General features: G+C 47.2%; 1 pseudogene; it reads left to right on the top strand.

Moving 5' to 3' along the window:
* The first annotated feature begins 1,083 nt into the window (after window positions 1-1,083).
* LOC123172107 (disease resistance protein RGA5-like) overlaps window positions 1,084-16,110 on the top strand; it is a 19,401-nt pseudogene continuing 4,374 nt past the window's right edge.

Here is a 16,110-nt window from a genome sequence, read left to right as displayed (position 1 = left end):
ATCATGATCATGATGGTGTCATCTGAGCATTCTTAAAAGGCACCACCGTACCTTACAATAAGTTTTGCACAGAGCCAGTTTAACACCCGTTAAGCCGGCCCTGATCTACTTGTATACTAGGTGATTACTGGAATCATCGCACGTTATACCATGTGCATCCAACACCTAGATCAGTGTGTTAGTATAAGATATTATCGCTGCACGTCACCGCGTACCCTAGCCGACGACCACTTCAAAATGCATACACCGCACGCACTGGAAAACAAATGCACATGATATTGTGAACTTGCCCGGCTAGGTTGGTCCATAACCATGGGTTCTAGCTCACACATCAAGATGACTGCAAAAACAAGAATGAAGAACTGTGTTAATTTTTTGACGGACAGAAATGGTTAGCTGCTAATTAAATTGACTCGTTTAGTTGTCATTCACTCGTTTAGTTGGAAATGCAGGAAGAGAGAAATTGACAGTGTGTACACTACATTCACTCGTTTCTAGAGAGGCCGACATCAGCACAGTCACTCGTTGGATGTGGTTGTTATAATAAAGAGGTTTTGGACTAACCAAGTTATAACCTCCCACTGTACATATATTAGAGGTCTGACTTAAGTGCATTCTGCACAAAGAGCCAACCGCACATTCAGCCGGCCATGATCTATGTGCATGTGATGACAGGAACCGATGCAACATTGCAAAATGTGCATTCAGCGCCTAGATTAGTGTGATTGTACTTGTATTGCTGAATACTCCCTCCATCCGGAAATACTTGTCCTAGATATGGATGTATCCAGACTTATTTTAGTTACAGATACATCCATTTTCTCCATTTTTAGGACAAGTATTTCTGGACGGAGGGAGTATTATTCAGTGCACGTTACCCCGCGCCCTGCCTGGCCGGCCGACGACTTTCACTTGCATTGGGACGGACGGGAGAATGGCCCAAGAGATGTAGTACATGTGGCTACATGCTTGTGAAACCTAATTTTCCCTTGAACTTGCCCCGGTTCTATACATAAAGAGCAGCGGTGGAAGCACCAAAATGCACTGAAACCACTCTTCGCTCCACGACCAAACAACAAAGCCACTATACTAGTGACAAGTCATGACCATGAGTATGGCAACGGGTGCCATGGGCTCCCTGCTGCCCAAGCTGGTCGAGCTCCTCAAGGAGGAGTACAAGCTCAAGGAGAGCGTCAAGGAAGGCGTCCGATCTCTTGAGGAAGAGATGAAGAGCATGCAAGCTGCGCTCCGCAAGGTGGGCGAGGTGCCACGGGACCAGCTCGATGAGCAGGTCAAGATCTGGGCAGCAGAGGTGAGGGAGCTCTCCTTCAAGATGGAGGACATCGTCGACAAGTTCTTGGTGCGTGTCGATGACGGCTCTGAGCCTGCCGCCAATCCGAAGAAGCTCAAACGGCTCACCAAGATGATGGCCGGTTTGTTCACCAAGGGGAAGACCCGCCATGAGATCGCTGATGCAATCAAGAGCATCAAGAAGCAAGTACAAGATGTTGCTGACAGGCGTGCAAGGTACAATGTCGACAACTTTGTCGCTAGGCCGGCAGCGGTGACGCCCATTGATCCTCGCCTTGCGGCTCTGTACACGAAAGTGACAGAGCTTGTTGGCATTGCTGGGAAAAGAGATCAAGAGCTAATGAGGTTGCTCTTTGAGGAAGACAACTTGCCCAAAAAAGAGTTGAAGATTGTCTCTGTAGTCGGATTTGGAGGATTGGGCAAGACCACTCTTGTCAAAATGGTTTATGACAAGATCAAGGGAGATTTTGATTGCGGGGCTTTTGTTCCAGTTGGTCGAAATGCTGACGTGAAGAAGATTCTCCTTCTTGATCTTGACTTGGACGAAAGCCAACTCACCAGGTTGGATGAAAGACAACTCATCAACAAACTTCAAAAAGGTCTAGAGAAGAAGAGGTACGCACATATCACATGTCAATCACTTATTTGTGGCACCTCTAGCTTACCTAGAGATAATTTTCTTCAACTCTCTAGTTATTAAGGTACATGTAAATTACTCCCTGGGCACTAAATTATATAATATAATATACAAAACTAAGACTTTTCAAATTGCTGTTTGATCTTAAATTTTTTATAAAACATTTAGCCAATGGTTACAAAATTGTAAACTTATGGAAGTTCGTTTAAATACGAATCTAATTGCGCATATTCTGTGTAACATAAATTACGTATTATCAGACTAATTGCTGGTCAAAGCATGAATTTTAGTAGTCAAACTATGCTTTATATTGTGGAATTGTATTATGGAACACATTTTTAAAGATTTTTTAGAGTAAATTCCTTTTTTTTACCTTTCGGTGGTTGGTTAAAGAAATGTCATCACATTTTGCACTTAATAATATTGTGAAAAAGATTTTACCTGTTTATTATCTGTCCCTGACTGAATAGCTAGATTGACTTGTTAGGTAAGTCATATAACTCAGCTACGCATTCATTTGGGGTTTACCTAGTTGTGTCAAGTTCCACTAAATTTCATTAAACTCGTTCAAATCCCATAAGGTTGTGTCACTTTTGCCGTAAAATGGTCCCTAGCTCCACCATACTTCCCATGCGCTATGCCAAACCGTCGAAGAATATGGGCCTAAATTGTGCGTCCAGCTGGATGCCATGTAATCCCCAGTTTCTGACACCACTGTTCATCTTATTGTTTCCACGAACAATAAAAGTACTCCCTCCGTTTCTAAATATAAGACCTTTTAGAGATTCCACTATAAACTACATACGAATGTATATATACATACTTTATAGTGTGGATTCACCCATTTTGCTCCATTTGTAGTCTATAATGAAATCCCTAAAATGTCTTATATTTAGGAACGGAGGGAGTAATAATGATCATAACTGAATTGTAAAATGGTATGAATTTAAAATAGGGTACAATTAAGGAATGTGCAATAAAGGATGGGTGAGAGCACCATACAATAAACTATTATAAATGTTGGCACAAATAGCATGATATATATTTGTAATCATTGTTTCCCAGTACCGGTTGTAGTTAAACATACCTGTGTCCCATACAATCTACTCCCTCAGTCCAGGTGTATAGGGCATACGCGTAGCTCTAGGTCATTGATTTGATTAACTAGATATGTGTTATATGTCATCAAAAGAATAGCACTATAGATTCATATGCAGATGTAGTATCTAAATATATATTTGTTGTCACATATAATACATGTTTAGATAGTTAAATTATCGACCTAGAACTACGTACGTGCATGCCCTATTCACCCGGGCAGAGATAGTAATAATTATATAGTGTAAATGGGAACATCTAGTGATACTATGGAAGTATATAAGAACTCCTAGGAATTATACATACTAGTCAAGGTCATTCCTCCGCCGCTAGGTCGCCCCGCCGTGCAAAGCCCGGCCGCCATCGGCGGCGGCGAGCCATCTTCTCCCCACGCACATTGTTGGTAGGTGCGTGTGTCTGAAGTGGGTGGGGGCTGGCGCCCGGCCTGATCTGGACTCCGTGCTTTCTCGCCGACGATGGTGACGCTTACGGGCGCGCCACTCATCTTGAAGACGTGATCGTGGTGTCCTCTCTATGTCCTGGTTTTGGGTGAAGACCCTTGTTCGTTTTGGACTCAGCAGTGGCGACGCTTAGTGTCGTAGTCCCTCCCGAGGGCGTTGTTGTGGAGCTTAGATGCTATAGGGCGTAGCGCGTCGTTGTTCTCAGTTCTTCTACGTTCTCTTTCGATAGCGTAGTCACAATGCGGTCTGCGTGATCTGGTTCTCTCGGGATAGACATTGTATGAGGGCTACCTCACCATCTTCTAACGTTGGGCCGTGTTATCTGTTTGGTTTTTGCTTTAATAAGGCGGGGCGAAAGCCTGCTTCGAGTCTTCGGTTTGAAATTTGTTCATACTCCTTTCTTGTTCAAAAAAATCAAGGAAGTTAAAAATATGCTAAAACTATATATGGCATCACTTGAAAAAATTTCATGTACATAGTTTGCTTTTCTGGTATTCTAGAAGTAGAAATAGCACATGATGATACTTAGAATAATGTGGTATTATACATATGATACGGCATGGGTGTATATGAGACATGGCATACTGTAGGGTGTAGTTGTAAGGGCATATTTATTCCCCAGTGGTTTTGGTGATTGATGACAATGCTTTTGCGGACTAATCGCGTGTGTTAAGTTCTTTCAGAGAATCATCCATTGGCACGAGACGATTTCCTCCCCTCGGTGTTTTATTCAAGACGGTGTAACTCCTCCGTTTCGTTGTTGGTGGACTAGTTTCGTAGGAGTCACCGTACTATTAAGAGGGGATCCGCTTTGGTAAGACTAGGGTGGAATCAACACGTACACATCCCTATCACACCCGTCGTCTTCCCTTCGCATCTTTGGAGCTGCACTTCTCTTCCGTTACCTTCTTCGTCCTGTGCCAGCGGTAGTACCGCGATCTACAGCGGTAGTACCGCCGAAGCCCCCCAGCGGTAGTACCGCTCCACCGAGCGGTAGTACCGCTCTCAGCGGTAGTACCGCTCCGTTGAGCGGTAGTACCGCTCGAGGGTTCGGCCGTAGTACCGCAGTAGTACCGCGCCTACTACCGCCTCGATTCGAGACGGTGTTTTCTCGTGTCGGGTTTTGCGGCACTACAAGTGGTAGTAGAAGCGGTAGTACCGCTCCGAGCGGTAGTACCGCTCCTACTCCCGCGGTAGTACCGCTCTGGGGCCAGTGGCCTGGCTTCCCCTTCCGCGCGGTAGTACTGCTGAGCAGGGAGCGGTAGTACCGCTCTCAGCGGTAGTACTGCCCTGCCCCAGCGGTAGTACCGCTCTGTGCGGGGCTGCTCAGTGGGGTAACGGTTGGATGTGTTCCCCCACTATATAAAGGGGTCTTCTTCCTCCTAGTTGACCTACCTCTTTCCCCCAAAACTCCATTGTTGCTCAAAGCTCCATTTTCTCCCGATCTCTCTCCCTAGCCAATAAAACTTGTTGATTTGCTCGGGATTGGTTGAGAAGGCCCAGATCTACACTTCCACCAAGAGAAATTTGATTCCCCCCACTTATCTCTTGCGGATCTTGTTACTCTTGGGTGTTGAGCACCCTAGATGGTTGAGGTCACCTCGAAGCCATACTCCATTGTGGTGAAGCTTCGTGTTGTTGTTGTTGTTGTTGGGAGCCTCCGATTGTTGTGGAGATAGCCCCAACCTTGCTTGTAAAGGTTCGGTCGCCGCCTTCAAGGGCACCAATAGTGGAATCACGGCATCTCGCATTGTGTGAGGGCGTGAGGAGAATACGGTGGCCCTAGTGGCTTCTTGGGGAGCATTGTGCCTCCACACCGCTCTAAGGAGACGTACTTCCCTTTAAAAGGAAGGAACTCCGGTAACACATCCTCGTCTCCACCGGCTCCACTCTTGGTTATTTCGTGCCTTCACTCTTGCAAGCTTACTTGTTGTTACATCCCTTGCTTGCTTGTGTACTAGTTGTTATTGCATCATATAGGTTGCTCACCTAGTTGCACATCTAGACAACCTATTTTGTTGCAAAGTTTAATTTGGTAAAGAAAAAGTTAAAAATTGTTAGTTGCCTATTCACCCCCCCCCTCTAGTCAACCATATCGATCCTTTCAATTGGTATCAGAGCTTCGTCTCTTTATTAAGGACTTTGCCGTCCGAAGAGTATGGTTGACACCAACGATGGTGCGGAGGAATACTCCGGTGTGAATCCCATCTCGTCTTCGGCCGAAGGGGGAACCTCGGTCTCTCGTGAGGAATTCAATGTGGCTTTGGACACATTGAAAACCTCCATGACGGCCGAGGTTAAAAGCATGTTTAATGAATTTCTAGAGGGACTTAAACTATCTACCGCGCCAATGAAAGTGGGTGATCCTACTAACAAGGTGACGGATGCTATCTCCGATAAGGGGGAAGCTAACAATGAAAAGAGTCCTTCTACTAGTGGTAGAAATGGCACCGGCATCTTTGCCCATGTGGAACCCCCGGTTTATGGAGGGCCAATCCCCTCCACTCATTTGAATCATGCCGGTCCACCTCCTAAATATGAGAAACATGAAGATTTTGATAATTGGGTCTATCACTTTAAGCGTCATTTGAAACATGTGAACACTAACCTTTGGAGAATCATTGAAGAAGGTTTTTATCCTCATGACCCAAGCAACTTCACCCCTCGAGAAGCCGTGGACAATCAATTCAATGAGAGTGCTCTCTTCATCATCCAAGATGCAATCCTTCCCGAAGATCTCCCTCACCTTCGACCCCATGTCGTGGCTAAAGAAGCATGGAAATGTGTCGAGGGTCTCTATCGTGGAAGTGCTAGCATTCAACGCTCCAACTATGAAGTGGTGCAAGATGAAGCCGATGAGTTTGCAATGAAAGAAGATGAAGAACCTCGTGAGCTCTTTCGAAGAGTGACCAAACTCGCGGTGGCACTTCGAGATCATGGAAGCAAGGACACAGATGACAATTGGATCAAGCGGAAGTTCCTCAAGGCCATGATGCCCTACAACAAGGCCATGTCCTCCGTCATTCGTCAACGACCGGACTTCCACACCATGACCTCGAGTGAAGTGTTGGATGAGTTCGTTGCAATGAGCATCTTGGACAAGACCGCTGACAATGCGGTGCTCCGTTCTCAAAGAGCAAAGAAGCCTAACCTTGCTTTGAAGGCCAAGGTTACTATGGAAGAAGAAGAAGTGGAAGATGAGGAAAGCAACCCCGAAGACACCAAGTTTGACTACCATGAGCACATGGCTCTTGCTTCAAGACAATTTTGGAGCAAGAAGGGCTCAAGACCCAACTTCAACAAGAACAACTCAAGTGGCGTCAAGGGCAAGCAACGAGTTAGAACTTGCTTCAACTGTGGCAATGTGAGCCATTTCGTTGCGAATTGTCCTTACGAGAAGCGGGAAGACAATGGTGGCAAGTTCATTCGGAAAGACAAAGCCAAGTCCTTCCCAACAAGAACAACTTCCCCAAGAAGACTCCCACTCATGGGTTGGTGGTTCAAGAAGAATACCAAGAGGATGACAATGATGATGAAAGTGAAGAAGCAACGGCCATGGCGTCCATTGCCATTGCTACTCCCCGGGTGTCTCTCTTCAAATCACCCAACGAAAACATCACCGCTAGATGCCTCATGGCTAAAGCTTCAAACAAGGTAACCCCCAACATCACAACCACCATCATTACTAATCCCTCCTTGGAGGATTGCATTGATGGACATGTTGAGTCTAATGAGGAAGTGAATGAATTTGAGTCTTTTATGGGTAAGCTCAAGGGAAAGTCTAAGAAGCACTTTGTTGCTCTCTTGGAACAACTTGGTGAGGCCAATGACATGATCGAGGCTCACGAAGAAACCATCTCCAAGATGGAAGGACATAGTCGTGACTATGCCGATGAGATATCGGATCTCTCTAATGCTCTTGAGGAAGAGCGTGTGCATCGTTTGACTCTTGAGGAGTCACACAATGATGACCATGCTAAGTTAAAGAAAGATCTCGATCATGCTCTTGTCATGTCTCGTGTGCTAACCTCCGAGAAGGCTAAACTTGGGGTTGATCATGCTAGACTCAAAGAGGAGTTTGAGATACTTAACAAGGCCCACAAGGTCTTGAAGGGTACTCATGCTAGCCTCAAAGAGTCTCATGCTCAACTCCAAGTTAAGCTAATCAAGGAAAAGGCCACCTTTCCTCATATGGTATTAATTGATAATGCATGTGCTACTAACCCTTGTTGTGAGCATGTGCATCTTGTGGAGGAAAATGCCAAGTTGAAGGATCAACTTGAGAAAGGCCTTGTGTCTTGCATTCAAGGTGAGAAAAACCTCAACGACCTTTTGAGCAATCAAAAGGAAGTTGTGGCCAAAGAAGGAATTGGGTTTGCACCCAAGTCCAAGAGCAAGAAGAAGAAGAACAACAAGACCAATCGTCCTCCTCCTCTCAAACAAACGTTCGTGAAAGAGGGAGAGGGTGCTTCTGAGAAGAAGAAGGAGAAAGTGAAGGAAGTTGATGTCCAAAAGGGCAAAAGCATTTCCTCAAACAAAGCCGGCGACTTTAACCCTTCATATGTGTTGTGCCGTGCTAGTGATGGACATGTTTATGCTAGATTTGTTGGTTCTTATTATGAGTACATTGAATGGTCTATTTGGGTTCCCAAGACCCTTGTTACTAACATAAAAGGACCCATTACTAAATGGGTACCTAAAACCAAGCATTTATCTCGTGTAGGTGTTTGCTTCCGATGGGGGATCATGGTTGCTCGATAGTGGAGCAACAAATCATATGACCGGGAGCAAGGACTTGGTGGTGGACGTGCAAGAGATTCCTTCTATGCCCACCAATGTCGAGTGGGGTGATGCATCACATTCCAAGGTATTGGGCCTCGGCAAGGTTGTCATTTCTCATGATCTAACGATCGAGAAAGTCATGCTTGTTGAGTCCCTTGCATTCAATTTACTTTCCGTCCGTCAACTTGCACTCATGGGCTTTGCTACATTCTTTGATATTGATACCGTGGCCCTCTTGTGGAGCAAGACTCTTAAAGTAGCCTTTGTTGGGCATGTCGAGAACGGTCTCTATGTGGTTAACTTTTCAGAGCGACCCACTAAGACCGCGACATGCCTAATGGCTAAAGTTGACGTGGGATGGCTTTGGCATCGCCGCTTAGCCCACGTCAATATGAGATCTTTGCAAAGTCTTCTCAAGGGGGACCATGTTCGTGGACTAACAAATGTTAGTTTTGCCAAAGATCGTGCTTGCAGTGCTTATATCGAAGGAAAGCTTCATGAAAAGGCTCACCCTCCTTCAACCATCATCTACTCGAAGAGACCCTTGGAGCTCCTTCACATGGATCTCTTCGGGCCTCCATCTTTTGATAGTCTTGGAGGAAGAAAGTATTGCTTGGTGATTGTGGATGATTATTCAAGGTACACTTGGGTATACTTCTTCAAGAGGAAGAGTGAGACTCAACAAACCGTCATCGACTTTGCAAACGAATCTCAACGCCAACATGATGCAAAGATCTTGACAATAAGAAGTGACAACGGCACCGAGTTCAAGAACTACACCTTGGATGAGTTTCTTAGTGATGAGGGGATCAAGCATCAATATGCGGCACCTTATACCCCTCAACAAAATGGTGTTGCGGAGAGGAAGAACCAGACGTTGATGGATGCGGCAAGGACCATGATGGCGGAGTTCAAGTCTCCGTACAACTTTTGGGCCGAAGCCATCAACACCACATGTCATGCATCCAATCGGCTCTATCTTCGCAAAGGCTTGAACAAGACTCCTTATGAGATACTCACCGGCAACAAGCCCAACCTCAAGTACTTCTGGGTGTTCAGTTGTAAGTGTTTCATTCTCAAGAAAGGTGTTCGTTTGTCTAAATTTGAGGCTAGAGCTCATGAGGGCATATTTGTTAGTTATGCTACAAACTCTCATGCTTACCGTGTCCTCAACAAGTCCACCGGACTCATTGAGGAGACGTGTAACGTGGAGTTTGATGAAAATAACAGCTCCCAAGTGGAGCAAAGTGGTACTTGTGATGTAGGTGATGAAATTCCTCCCCAAGCCATAAGAAGAATGGGTATTGGTCAAATCCTACCCATTGAGGAACCCCTTGTGGCCGAAGGAGAAGGACAATGCTCTACTCAAGTAGAGCCATCACCTCATCAAGACCCACACGCTTCCGAAGAACAAAGTGAAGGCCCTCAACCTTGTGAACAAGACCAAGGGCAAGATCAACCTCAAGATGGTGGAGAACCTCTAAATGATGCCCAAGGTCAAGTTCTCCCCCTCGAGCAAGTTCGAGATCAAGAGCAAACTCAAGCTCAAGATCAAGAACAAGCTCAAGACGGCGCTCAAGATGATCAAGTCAACCCTCCTCCCTCCACATCCGAGGAGGAATTAGAGCGTCGCGCCGCGAAGATTGCTCCAAGCTCACCACTCAAGGCCATCTCATCGAAAACGTAGTTGGAAGCAGGGGGTAAGCACTCGTAGACAATTAGCAAACTATTGTGAACATCACGCGTTTGTCTCTTGTGTTGAGCCCCAAAAGGTCTATGAGGCGCTCGAAGACTTGGATTGGCTCAATGCCATGCATGAAGAACCCAACAACTTCGAGTACAACAAAGTATGGAGATTGGTGCCAAGGCCATCGGGGAACCACATTGTCATTGGAACCAAGTGGATCTTTAAGAACAAGCAAGATGCTCATGGGAACATCATTCGCAACAAGGCAAGATTGGTAGCACAAGGCTACTCCCAAGTCGAGGGTATCGACTACGGTGAAACCTTTGCTCCCGTTGCTCGTCTTGAATCCATACGTTTGTTGATTGCCTATGCTTCTCATCACAACTTTAAGTTGCAACAAATGGATGTGAAAAGTGCTTTTCTTAATGGTCCTATTAATGAGTTGGTTTATGTCAAGCAACCCCCCGGGTTCGAGGACCCCTACTTCCCGGATCATGTGTATCAACTCGATAAGGCACTCTATGGCCTTAAACAAGCCCCACGTGCGTGGTATGACCACCTTACCGAGTTGCTACAAGATCGTGGATTTGAAGTAGGACTAATCGATCCCACTCTTTTTACTAAGAAGGTCAACGGGGAGTTGTTTGTATGCCAACTATATGTTGATGATATTATCTTTGGTTCTCCTAACAAAGCTTTCAATGAGAAATTTGCCACTCTCATGACCTCCAAGTTTAAGATGTCTTCGATGGGAGAGTTGAAGTTCTTCCTTGGTTTTGACATCAAACAAAGAAGAGAAGGAACCTTCATCAACCAAGCCAAATACACTCAAGACATGCTTAAAAGATTCAAGCTAAGTGATGTCAAGCCGGCGTCTACACCAATGCCTACCAAGTGCCAACTTGACATCGATCCCAATGGTAAAGCGGTGGATCAAAAGGTATATCGCTCCATGATTGGCTCCTTGCTTTACCTTTGTGCATCTAGACCGGATATCATGTTGAGTGTGGGGATGTGTGCACGTTTTCAAGCCGCACCAAAGGAAAGTCACTTTGTAGCGGTCAAGCGAATCTTTCGATATTTGGATCATACCCCAAACTTTGGCTTATGGTACCCAAGAGGAGCAAACTTCAAGCTTGAAGGTTTCACGGATTCCGATTGGGCTGGAGACAAAGTGGATAGGAAGTCCACTTCTGGAGGGTGCCAATTTCTTGGTTGCTCTTTGGTAAGTTGGTCTTCCAAGAAGCAAAGTTGTGTGTCTCTCTCGTCCACCGAAGCAGAGTATGTGGCGGCCGGTAGTTGTTGTGCTCAACTCCTATGGATGAGGCAAACTTTAAAGGAGTACGGTGTCATTTGTGACAAAGTGCCTCTTTGGTGTGATAATGAAAGTGCCATCAAGATTTCTCTCAACCCGGTGCAACACTTCAAGACGAAGCACATTGAGATTCGGTATCACTTCATCCGGGATCACATTAGGCGAGGGGTGATCGAGCTCAAGTATGTCAACACTCATGATAAACTTGCAGATATTTTCACGAAGCCCTTGGATGAAGCAAGATTTCGCGAGTTAAGGCATGAGCTAAATATCATTGATTTGAGCAATGTGACTTGAACCCGTGCACCCCCCACCACACTCAACTTGTTGTCTAGTTTAGATGTAGGCATGGACATAGGGGAGTGTTGTTCTCTCAATGAACTCTCCCTCCCCCCATTATGCATAAAACGATCAACTCTTTCACATTAGCCATTTTTGATGGTACTTGTGCTTCAAAGACGAGTTTTGGTCATGGGCCCAAGGATAATTCTTCGCGGTGCCATACCAATTGACTCAAACATAGGTGGCTCCGACCACCGCCCTCTCTTGGGAGAGGCCAGAGCCCTCTTTTGTTTGGTTGCCTTGAAGGAGTGGGTTCCGGTTCGTTACTCGTGTTTTTGGTGTCTTGTTGATCTTTGTTTTTAGTATCTTTGCATTCCCGTCTTTTTCGTGCGTTTTTTTGGTCTAGAAGCAGTTTTTGGTTGCTGGCGGTACTACCGCCGCTGGCGAGCGGTACTACCGCTCCAAGCGGTACTACCGCCCGCCAGTGCGGTACTACCGTTGAGAGGCGCGGGCGGGGGTTATATCGGGGGCAGGGGGAGTTTCTTCTCCCCCATACCCATTCGCACGCCCCCTCGCCTGTTCTTCTCTCTCTGCAGCAACCGGCGCCGCGGGAGGGCTCCGGCGGATCTCCCTCTCCGGGCCGTCCCTCTCCATTCCCTTCGGTGGAAACGATCCCCACCTCGTCCTCTTGCCATGGATGCCGGTATTGCCCCCGTTCTCTTGTTCTTTTTGTCTAGGTTTCCAATCTAGCATCTTAGGGGCAGTAGCAGTTGCATCTTTAGATTTTTGGCCAAATCTAGGCTTGAGTAGGATGGAGAATGCTTCTAGACGGTGTGCATTGATGTTTGGTTGGAGTATTTTTGAATTTGGTAGGACGGTAGTGCCAGATCTGTCCACGGTAGTAGGAAACTGCTATTTCCCCGCCCCGAGCGGTACTACCGCCCTCTCCAGGGCGGTACTACCGCTCCCTGTGGAGCGGTACTACCGCTAGCGTGTCGTGGTACTACCGCCCTCTACCACATTCCACTCCAATTCTACCTTTCATTGATCTTTTTGCTCGTGTTTTGTGGCTTATGCTTGTGCTTTCTGGTTGTTTGCGTGTTCTTGTGTGTGGTTCCAGGTGATGAGGTCCCTGAGCATCAGGCTCGTCGTGTCAATCCCGGACGTGCCACGTCCAAGCGCTACCGCACCACTGAGCCTGCCGGAGGATCCTCAAGTGTTGCACCTCCACCTCCACCTCCACCTCAACTCCAGAAGAAGTCAGGGGTCAAGCCCAAGCCCGGCAAGACTGTGCCAGAGATGCCGCAAAAGGAGTTCTGGGCAAGGCGCCGCCGCAACCCGTATGAAGCTGCCCAAGAACCCACTTTGGTCAACCGTCCGTTCTGGTCCAAGTTCCAGTTTGCCATCTTCTTCGATGTTCTCAAAGCCAAGAAGAATTTCTTTGTCAACGTGCACTCCATCGACACTGACCATATGGAGCAAGATCCTGACTACTTTGGTGAAGCTCTTCAGATGTGCACTCAACTGAACATTCTTGGGGTTATGAAATTCAACAAGGACTTTGATGCTGATATTGTGGCCCAATTCTATGCCACGGTTCACCTTGGGACTGATGACGACAGGACTCTCACCTAGATGACCAATGGCAAGTTGCTTTCCGTCAAGTGGAAAGCGTTTATGCAGTTGATTGGGGTGCAAGATCTTGGACTTGAGTCTCCTGTTGGCTTTCGCCCTCACGCCCGCGCCCATTGCACCCACAAGCAAGCTCTCTGGCCCTACTGCACTCTGAAGGTCAACCAGGAGACAAAGAAGGAAACCTATGAGCTGCCTGCCTTTCTGGATATCCTTCACCGCATCTTCAGAGAGACTCTTTTCCCTCGCATTGGGAATCTGGACCAGGTTCACTCTTATCTTGTGGACATGCTCCTTTTCTGCCAGCGTGAGAAGGAAAATCACACCGGAGAGTCTTTGGATATTTCTCATGTGATGTGGTCTGAGCTGGTTTCTGCTATCTCCGAGCGCAAGTGCCCGATCTATGGTCCCTTCATCATGCTGCTCATTGAGAGAGCCTGGGATCACATATATCCTAATGTGCCACTGGAGTGTGGGGAGTTGATCTCCCATGATGCCAAGCGTCTGAGGAAGAAGGATAACTGGGGCACTCAGGCCCCTAAGACTGGAGTCCCTTCGTCTGCTGCTGCCATGGAGACAGAGGAGGAGCCTGCAGCTGATGATGATGAGGATGATGACTACATGCCTTCTGAGGCAGAGCCCTCTTGGGCTAAGAAGCTCAAGTCTAAGATGAAGAAGCTGTTCTACATGGAGGCTCACGGTCAGTACATGACTCATGTGGCTGAGAAGAAGGCTCGAGGTCGTCACAAGGAGCTCATGCGCCAGTTGGGTGCTACTGTCCAGAGTGGATCTGAGGACCAACTTACTGAGGAGGAGGAGTGGATTCAGCAGCACTGCCCGTGGACCGATTCTGAGGCCGAGCACTTCCAGACTGACGACGGTGGTGCCGATGATTCCGCTGGGCTCTGATGCATGTGTCCCTCATTTGCTCTCACCTGGAGCGGTAGCAACACTCCCTCTCCTTTTTGGTGTCTCGATGCCAAAGGGGGAGAGAGTTTAGGGATTTGCGAGTGTGTCTTTCGTCTCTTATTCGTGTCTTGTTCGTATTTTCCTCGCATTTGCTTTGGTTGGTTTGTCTGTGAGACCTAAGTTCGAGTGAGACTTAAATTCGAGTCATATGGTGTAAGACATATGCTACCTTCATTTCCAGTATCATTATCTATGTCTATCTAGCTTATGAGTTGCGTACTTATCTTGTTATATCATCTATGCTGCTCTCATACACCATGCTTAGATTATTGGTCTCTAAAATGTAGGGGGAGCTTTGATCCTAGTATGTGTGTTGTGCAGTCCAAAGCACTTATCTAAATAGCACACATCTAGGGGGAGCCCATCTACATGTTAGGACCGTGGGGTTTGTATGCTTACTATATATATCGTGTTCATGCAAATCCCGTATTGTCATCAATCCACCAAAAAGGGGGAGATTGTAAGGGCATATTTATTCCCCAGTGGTTTTGGTGATTGATGACAATGCTTTTGCGGACTAATCGCGTGCGTTAAGTTCTTTCAGAGAATCATCCATTGGCACGAGACGATTTCCTCCCCTCAGTGTTTTATTCAAGACGGTGTAACTCCTGCGTTTCGTTGTTGGTGGACTAGTTTCGTAGGAGTCACCGTACTATTAAGAGGGGATCCGCTTTGGTAAGACTAGGGTGGAATCAACACGTACACATCCCTATCACACCCGTCGTCTTCCCTTCGCATCTTTGGAGCTGCACTTCTCTTCCGTTACCTTCTTCGTCCTGTGCCAGCGGTAGTACCGCGATCTACAGCGGTAGTACCGCCGAAGCCCCCCAGCGGTAGTACCGCTCCACCGAGCGGTAGTACCGCTCTCAGCGGTAGTACCGCTCCGTTGAGCGGTAGTACCGCTCGAGGGTTCGGCCGTAGTACCGCAGTAGTACCGCGCCTACTACCGCCTCGATTCGAGACGGTGTTTTCTCGTGTCGGGTTTTGTGGCACTACAAGCGGTAGTAGAAGCGGTAGCACCGCTCCGAGCGGTAGTACCGCTCCTACTCCCGCGGTAGTACCGCTCTCTGGCCAGTGGCCTGGCTTCCCCTTCCGCGCGGTAGTACTGCTGAGCAGGGAGCGGTAGTACCGCTCTCAGCGGTAGTACCGCCCTGCCCCAGCGGTAGTACCGCTCTGTGCGGGGCTGCTCAGTGGGGTAACGGTTGGATGTGTTCCCCCACTATATAAAGGGGTCTTCTTCCTCCTAGTTGACCTACCTCTTTCCCCCAAAGCTCCATTGTTGCTCAAAGCTCCATTTTCGCCCGATCTCTCTCCCTAGCCAATCAAACTTGTTGATTTGCTCGGGATTGGTTGAGAAGGCCCAGATCTACACTTCCACCAAGAGAAATTTGATTCCCCCCACTTATCCCTTGCGGATCTTGTTACTCTTGGGTGTTGAGCACCCTAGACGGTTGAGGTCACCTCGAAGCCATACTCCATTGTGGTGAAGCTTCGTGTTGTTGTTGTTGTTGTTGTTGTTGGGAGCCTCCGATTGTTGTGGAGATAGCCCCAACCTTGCTTGTAAAGGTTCGGTCGCCGCCTTCAAGGGCACCAATAGTGGAATCACGGCATCTCGCATTGTGTGAGGGCGTGAGGAGAATACGGTGGCCCTAGTGGCTTCTTGGGGAGCATTGTGCCTCCACACCGCTCTAACGGAGACGTACTTCCCTTTAAAAGGAAGGAACTCCGGTAACACATCCTCGTCTCCACCGGCTCCACTCTTGGTTATTTCGTGCCTTTACTCTTGCAATCTTACTTGTTGTTACATCCCTTGCTTGCTTGTGTACTAGTTATTATTGCATCATATAGGTTGCTCACCTAGTTGCACATCTAGACAACATATTTTGTTGCAAAGTTTAATTTGGTAAAGAAAAGGTTAAAAATTGTTAGTTGCCTA

Source organism: Triticum aestivum, unplaced genomic scaffold (genome assembly GCF_018294505.1).
Source record: "Triticum aestivum cultivar Chinese Spring unplaced genomic scaffold, IWGSC CS RefSeq v2.1 scaffold74138, whole genome shotgun sequence".
Lineage (NCBI taxonomy): Eukaryota > Viridiplantae > Streptophyta > Magnoliopsida > Poales > Poaceae > Triticum > Triticum aestivum.
Note: the sequence above shows the minus strand (reverse complement) of the source record. Positions and strands in the feature narration are given on the sequence as shown.